This window comes from Orbicella franksi, chromosome 10 (assembly GCF_964199315.1).
Source record: "Orbicella franksi chromosome 10, jaOrbFran1.1, whole genome shotgun sequence".
NCBI lineage: Eukaryota > Metazoa > Cnidaria > Anthozoa > Scleractinia > Merulinidae > Orbicella > Orbicella franksi.
Genome location: NC_138154.1, coordinates 4,621,490 through 4,629,280, shown reverse-complemented (window position 1 = coordinate 4,629,280; position 7,791 = coordinate 4,621,490). Strand labels below are relative to the sequence as shown.

General features: G+C 38.1%; 1 protein-coding gene and 1 pseudogene across 1 annotated transcript in view; both read right to left on the bottom strand.

Annotated features, from left to right (window-relative positions):
• LOC145501172 (uncharacterized) overlaps nucleotides 1-1,814 on the bottom strand; it is a 4,044-nt pseudogene extending 2,230 nt beyond the window's left edge.
• The window catches only part of LOC145501132 (uncharacterized), a 329,746-nt gene that overhangs the window by 217,114 nt on the left and 104,841 nt on the right, over nucleotides 1-7,791 (bottom strand). The window lies entirely within an intron of this gene.

Below are 7,791 nucleotides of genomic sequence, written 5' to 3'. Positions count from 1 at the left end.
GCATGTTTGTTTGGTCCAATAGTTTCTGCAGTTTGATTTGCAATATGAAAGTTTTTCTTTGCCTTAGTCCTTGTTCTTCTGTCCTGCTGGTTTTCAATTGGACCCGCTTCTTTTTTTCCCTCTGTAGTCCTTTTTCTTTCCAAACATTTCATTCTACCTTGATTATCATTTGTACGCTGCCGAGAAATAAAAGACAAATTTGTCACTGATATGTAGTAATTGAGTGTATGTGTAATAGAGCAGAACAAAATGTCTGAGATGATTAACTGATTTATTTATTTAGCATTATATCACACATTCATGAGATATATAAGGCACTAAAATTTTGCCTGTACATGTAAACGAATAAGAACACTTACCATTTCTTGGATGCCATCAAGCTATGGCAAGCCCAGTCTTGAATACAAATCCACTATCCAGTGATAGTCGGACTGTCTCTTCTTGAAGCAGCATGTCATATTTGCCTGTATCAGGCCCAAATTTGTTGATGCATAGTAGTGCTTCTGATGTAGGTTAACATTCTTAGCCCTGAACTTAGTAAGGACACTAAATGTCGATTCTGGCAGGTTGGAGTGCCCCTTTCCAAACCCAGGGTCAATGACTTTTTCTGCCTCCCTACCCCTAGAAGAACATTTTATTTCATAGCACAGAGCATGAAATTCGCACTTTAAAACATGGGCTGAATGGTATGCTGCCCCAGGGCATTTTAAATTCTCATAAAAACCATCCTCATCGCTTGGGCATTCCTTACAACTGCATTTCTTTAGAGGATGAAACTGACATTAACCACCCTTCCCATTCATGTATGTCACAGGAATGATGTTTTCCCAAACACAGCATAGTCTCCCTATATTTATCAGGATTCTGTCCCACCTGAACTAGTGCACAATAATGGTTGCGTTTTGCACTCTGTATAAATGCTGGGCTTATACAACCGCATTATGGTTTATTGCGAGTGGCCACATAAGTGTGCTTCTTCCCAATACAGCAACACTTCACTTTCCCCATATCAGGGTAATCTTTTTTGTGGCTGTCAATAAATGCCTTGCTGAATGAACTGTTGGCCTGGAGTTCGACGAGTTTCTTCCCATGAGCCCTCCCCACATGCCCCCCGCACAACAGTACTCTGGATTCTTGTTCATTTGAAAACGAGTATCGGAATCCTTTCGCCAGTTAACCTCCACTTTTAGCCCTCTTCTTTTGCTTTTGCCCACAAAACCTGGGCTAAATGCCCCTCTGCAGCTTTCGATGTACCCTTCCACAAATCTTCTTCACATACATTATCAGCCCCCCTAATTGATAAATGACCATTATAGAGCAGTCCACCTGTCAAGTAATTTTTTACCACAAAGGTACAGTTTTGGCTAAAATGACCTCAGATCTGCCAATAACCATCACAAGTTGTGACAGCACAAGACCAACTCCCCAACTGGTCTGATGGAAGGGTTTTCATATATTCCTTCTCCCTCTCACACATTTCATCAAGGAGGTCTCTGATGTGAGGGAAAGCAAGATCAATGACATCCAGAAAGGGCTTATCTGATATAACACCCAAACCCAACCCTGTTCCCATCGTTTTTCTGTAAGACCCATAGCAATACCCACTTATAAAAAAGCTAAGGATAGGGCTAAGGGACACCAGTTGATGCCGTGACTCCAGAGCAAGGTGACTACTCTGATAATCGATAGTTTCTTGCCAACAGCCATTGCAACTAAACAAGAACTTCATTTCTCCACCAAGCTTTCCTGAGACAAAATATATAACAAGAAAGGAATGTAACTACGGGTTGACTGGACATCAAAAATGAAACTGGGTCATTTCACAACTTCACATTCTACTGTTCTGGATTTAATAAAATTAATAATACGAGATAATATTCTTACCTTTACATTTACCATCATTTGTTGTACACTTGAAATATATTGAACTGGTCAACTAAACCTATTATGCTTGATGTTGTCCCAAGGAACAATCCTTCAGGAATGCTTAGCCTAAAATGAAGGAAGAAATAGTATTGTAAGATTAGAGTTCACTATGCATGTGAAGATGTGAAGATGGCAAGGTAGGAGAGAGGCAGAAAGTTGTTTCTCATCAAATATCACCCACCAAAAGAATATTGTAAACTAGAAATTCTAAAAGAGAAGATAAGTGCTGCCTCCCTCAGAAACCAGAGCCAAGACCACCATTGACTTTTTACACCACCACAAGCAATACCTACATTACCCAGTGCATTTTTGACTGGTGACATGACTCTCAGAACAGACTGTTACAAGTCACATTACTAAGAAGCAAAACTTGCAGAATACCCGGCCCAGCTATAAGCATCTCATTGAATAAGAATAGCAACTATTGTTTTGCACCTCGTTCTTCACAACACACACGCACATGTAAATAGCTAGGCCAGGTATTCTGCAATCGCTCCACAATAATCATCACCCAAATTTAAAAGTAGCTTTGCTATTTCAATGCAAGATGTTTTCATTTAATTCACCGTTGTCACACGGTGGCCATATCGGATATGACGTATGTACTTTAGGCATGAAATCGAGGTGATCCGTGTTTAATCTGAGTTTGCAGGTAATCATGCCAAATAAAGATCATTGTAGTGTGCCCTTGTGCTCAAATAACAGATCAAAAGGTCAGTTAGGATTTACCTTTCATTGCTTTCCAGTCGACAAATATACAAAGAAAAGCTGGATTGTAAGAATTTGTTGAGATGTTGGCAAAAACTTCCAGGTTAGTGATTGTGTTTTATGACCTCAAGATAAGCAAGCTTGATATCTATAATCAATTTGTTCAGGTTTACAAAGTAATTAATTGCATTTAATTTGATCGACTAGAATTGTGTTGAGCCGAGCTGCTATTTTACTACGTTCCTTATGAACTCTTTATTGCCCGTAATAATGAAACATTACAATTGTCCTTTAGATTTCGAGAAGCACAAAGGTTTGCTCAGAACATTTTAAACCATCAGACTTTCGAACAACCTTCTCTGGGAAATGTGTATTGAGGAAAGGTGCAGTTCCTTCTGTATTTTGCTGGACAGTACCTTCTCCAAAAAAAAGGAAAGCAAGAATCCATTTTCACCTTTCCTCAATACACGTTTCCCAGAGAAGGTCGTTCGAAAGTCTGATGGTTTAAAATGTTACGAGCAAACCTTTGTGCTTCTCGAAATCTAAAGGACAATTGTAACGTTTTATTATGAAGCATAAGCAACGTAGTAAAATAGCAGCTCGGCTCTACACGTAATTCTAGTCGATCAAATTAAATGTAATTAATTACTTTGCAAACCTGAACAAATTGATTACAGATAAAGCTTGCTTATCTTGAAGTCGTAAAACACAATCACTAACCTGGAAGTTTTTGCCAACATCTCGACAAATTCTTACAATCCAGCTTTTCTTTGTATATTTGTCAACTGGAAAGCGATGAAAGGTAATTCCTAACTGACCTTTTGATCTGTTATTTCAGCACAAGGGCACACTACATTAATCTATATTTGGCATGATTAGCTGTAAACTCACAGATTAAACACACATCGCCCCTATTTCATGCCTAAAGTACATACGTCATATCCAATATGGCCACCGCATGACAAGGGTAAATAAAATCCAAAGATGTTTTGAACATTGTAAACAAAAATACTTCTACAATTTTGTCATATTGTCCACGGATTTTGCTTCACCACAATGTTTGACACCTACTTGCGAATATTTATAGCCTGCAACTGTAAACTACAAATACAGACAGTGATCTTGCTCTGTAATAAATACTTTTAGAAAGACAAAATTTGTGATTCGTTACTCACTCATTTTTCACTTCATCCGAATGAATTCTTTGCTTCAATGGTGGCTCCTAATTAGGATCGTCTGAATGTTTGTCGTTTGGCTTTACAGTCACAATCCCGGTCTCTTTGGTGGTTTTGCTGGTAGCTTCATCTTTTAGAAAAGGATGTAAAGTTCCCTCAAAATTCAGCTTTCGTTCTACTTCTCTGGCACTTTTATGTCTACGGCCTTCTGGGTCAGTGAAAGTTAGAAGCCATTTGTTTCCAATGTCCCTCAAAACAACACTCCAGCCATATTTCTCCAGCTTGTCTGAGTCCAACCGTATTCTCGAACCACTTCCTGTGCCTCGTAAATCGTGAAGGGTGTTTGACCCGCCTGAATTTGCATCACTGGATGCCCTAAATAAATAACTTTCTCTCTTTCTACAAATAAAATTCTCTCTTTCTGAATATATTTCTGTAACCTGGTATCTCCGTTTGCTGATTTACCTCAAGCTTCTAATGTCCACTCTCAACTCCCCACTGAGTGTGGTGAACGAAGGTGTCGTTGCTAGGTGAAGGGATTATCTCGTCAGATCGGTTTCGTGGGAATAATCTTGACTCAAATATGGGCATCATGGCTATATTTGGAGGGATGTAATGCATTTTACAGCTGGCAATTGTAATTGCAGACACTCCAAACATGGCTGCCATGCCAAGAGAAAAAGATAGATGGCAAGCAATTTGGGGAAATTTATGTTGAATTTGAGGACGTTTCGCACCCATGGAGTACAACATTAAGGCACATTTATTGAGTTTTCTTCAGAAGGATTTATAGCAGAGATTACAAACTTTGCAGATGCAAACTACATACAAATACAAAAATATCTGCCACAGTACACACTCGGGAACGAAATGGTAGTCATGTGACAGGAATGCATATTTTTCGAAAGTACTTTTTGCATTTTTTTATTTTTACAACTTATCAAATCAAAATGAAAAGGTGTGCTGCGGTGAAATGTTGTATTTTATCCCATTTAAATTGGGTAGCGAGTCTAAGGCCAAAATAATTTATTCTATATTAGATTTGACCAAATTTGTAAAAATTATGAGAAATGACCACACCCTAAATATCTTGAATTTTATAAATTCCTTAAATTGCTGGGGAAGAATTTTTTTTCCAGAAACTAGTTGAAAGAACAAAGAAGTCATGTGGAAACAACTTCACTCTCATTAATATTGTTTCTGATACAGCCCTCAAAAAATGCCCAAAATCAGCCAAATTAGCCTCCGGTACCACCTTAAGTTAAAGAGTGAGTAAGTGTAGCCTACTGCCATTGTAGTTTCTTAGTTCATTCTCGTTTAAGTTGCATTACACTATCTACAATTTAAAATAGAATTCTACAAGTATACTAATGCAGATGCTGCAATCTGATTGGCTGAGCTACTCGTACAATATCAGCCATTAGAGTGCAGCGGCTGCCTTCTACAAAATGGCGACTGTTTTTTATTTCCCAAAATTTTGGAGGAACATTTAGATGCAAATAGATAAGTGAATTCCTGGGAAGACTAACATAAAGTCATTAATGGCATTTTGACTTTAGAAACTTGAAATTATTGAAAAAATGAGTGTGCGTGCAAAATAACTGCAAATTTTCAATGACAATTCAGTCCGTGTGACTTTGTTAAAGCATGAAGTGTAGTAATATGTCACCCTCAATTACTATGAGGTGATAGTTGATTCTCGTGCCAATGTTACAAGTGATTTGGCTGCGTGACTTGTATTCCATAATCCACCAGAACCTGAGTACAGCAGTGTCAAAAAGTGTTAGGGTCGGCACACACTAAGGACATGTTGCGGGGTTGTGAAGTGGGGTCAAGCCCCTTTGTTTGTATGCGTAGGACCCATGTTGCAGGGACAGTATGCCAGCTGGTGCACATAAAGAGGACACTGTTCTATTCTATGTTGTAGTGGGGACAGTTTGCAAGAGCAGTGCTCACAATGCAACAATTAAAACTGGGGACATTTTGTCCCTGATTCATGAATTCAAACCAGCTGCATTTCATGCAACATGCTTTGGGGATAACCTTTTTCACATGAGGAAAACTTGCACACTAGGAAATTGTCCCGCAACATGTTGCCTAATGTATCCCAATCTTCAGACTCTAAACTCACGTTACCTAAACCACGTTACCTCTTCTCATGTTTCTGTCTAGACTTCATCTTTAAAAAAATGATGATAAAAATAATTAACAGTCATTCGCTGCAGGCGAGGTGAATACGGGTGAATATTCACGGAGACTAAGTGGAGGTGAATATTCACCAATGTTCACTAAGCCTGAGGCAAATAATTGTTTTACTATAATTTTCTGAGGTGAAACACAGAATAATGACTAAAACATGGAAACACAGATGCAATTGTTCGTTTGCATACACACATGTGGCCTTATGCGCCTACTGGCACCTGGAGAACTGATGATGATGATACCCACCTGCAGCTGTAGCTGTAATAATAAGCTTACATTTACATCAATTGTCAATCAATTTACATGTCAAGTTTGGCAGGAAAACAAACAAGCGAAACACTACGAAAACTAAATTCATCCCGTACCTTTGTTTTATTGTTGTTGACTTCATTGACAGTTGTCATCATCGTTTAAAAAAGAGTAGCTTTAGTTTGAAGAAAAATAAATTAAAGTCAATCAGTCTGACTTGCTGGCAATCAATGTAACCACTGCATTTGTAATTCTTAAATTCCTTGAATACAAGTTCTTAAAACAATTTTTGGTCCAAGGGCAACAGCAGTCATTTTGAAAGTTCTCCATCCTTTCAAATATCCTGGACTTGGAATGATGTCTTTCGAACAAATAGAAATTTGATTCAGCAACTGTCTGCCATGTTTACTTGCCGAGATGGCAAAGGTGGCGAGCTTAGTAACCAGGTCTCAAAAATGTTATATTCACTGCCTGGAGCGCTAAATATAGCGTCATATGAGGAATCGCTCAATCAATGAGATCTGGAAACTTTTTGTTCAACACTGAAATTATACTAAAAGTGTATACACTAGATAAGAGCAGCCGAATCAAAAGGACCTTTTAGGTAGCAAGCTCTGAGAAGAATCACACATTTTCTGCAGTTAGGATTGCGTCACTCCACTTAAGTTGATCAGCAATTCAAAGTGATTCATATATTAAATGAGAGCTATATTTTAATTTCAGAATTTTCTGTCATTGTTACTAAAAAATCGTGTAAGTTAGAGAGCATTCAATTATTAGTTGAGGATAAAACTAAGGAAATTCAGCCTTGTGCCACTTAAAGAATTCGAAGTTGTTGACGGAACTGAGCACATGCCCACAGCTGATCAGTTTCCTTTTAAAACTTGAAATCAAATAATCCAGTTTGTATAAATGTGAGGGTTTTTGGACAAAAACAATTGAGGAGACTCTCACCCATTCAGGCTTTACATTCTGTCGAGAAAGTGATGCAGGTTGCTGGACCTCTCCCTACATTCACAACTTGTTAACACCCTAAAAATCAGTACTTAGCAGCAAGATATACTATCCTCCAGGTAAAGTTTGTTAATGGTAATACTAATCACCATGCCTTGTGGAATAGGAACCGAAGAAATACAATTGGTATTATTCGGTAATTAGGATAGGTAGTTAGGATATCTGGGACTTCTGAGTGTATTTTCAATCACTGGACCACACCCTGCACCTATCAAAGCAAAAGAATAAAAAGACAGAGTTCACATTGATAGAATAGTTTTATTTCCTCCAGCTGTTTGTTTCCATTAGCCCTGAAAAGCTCCATTGGTGGAGTGGTTAATTAGTATATTTATTTACTTATTCATTTCTCTAACTTTTTTGTTTCAGTTTCAAAAACCTTCCAGGACCTTCCAGGACCTTCCAGGACCTATCAAGCCACTTCAAGGCACAAAAACACACAGCATCCTTTGTCTCATTTTTAGTCATTACATCTTATCTTATCTTATCTTATAAAAAGGATTGTACTTTTTCTATTTTT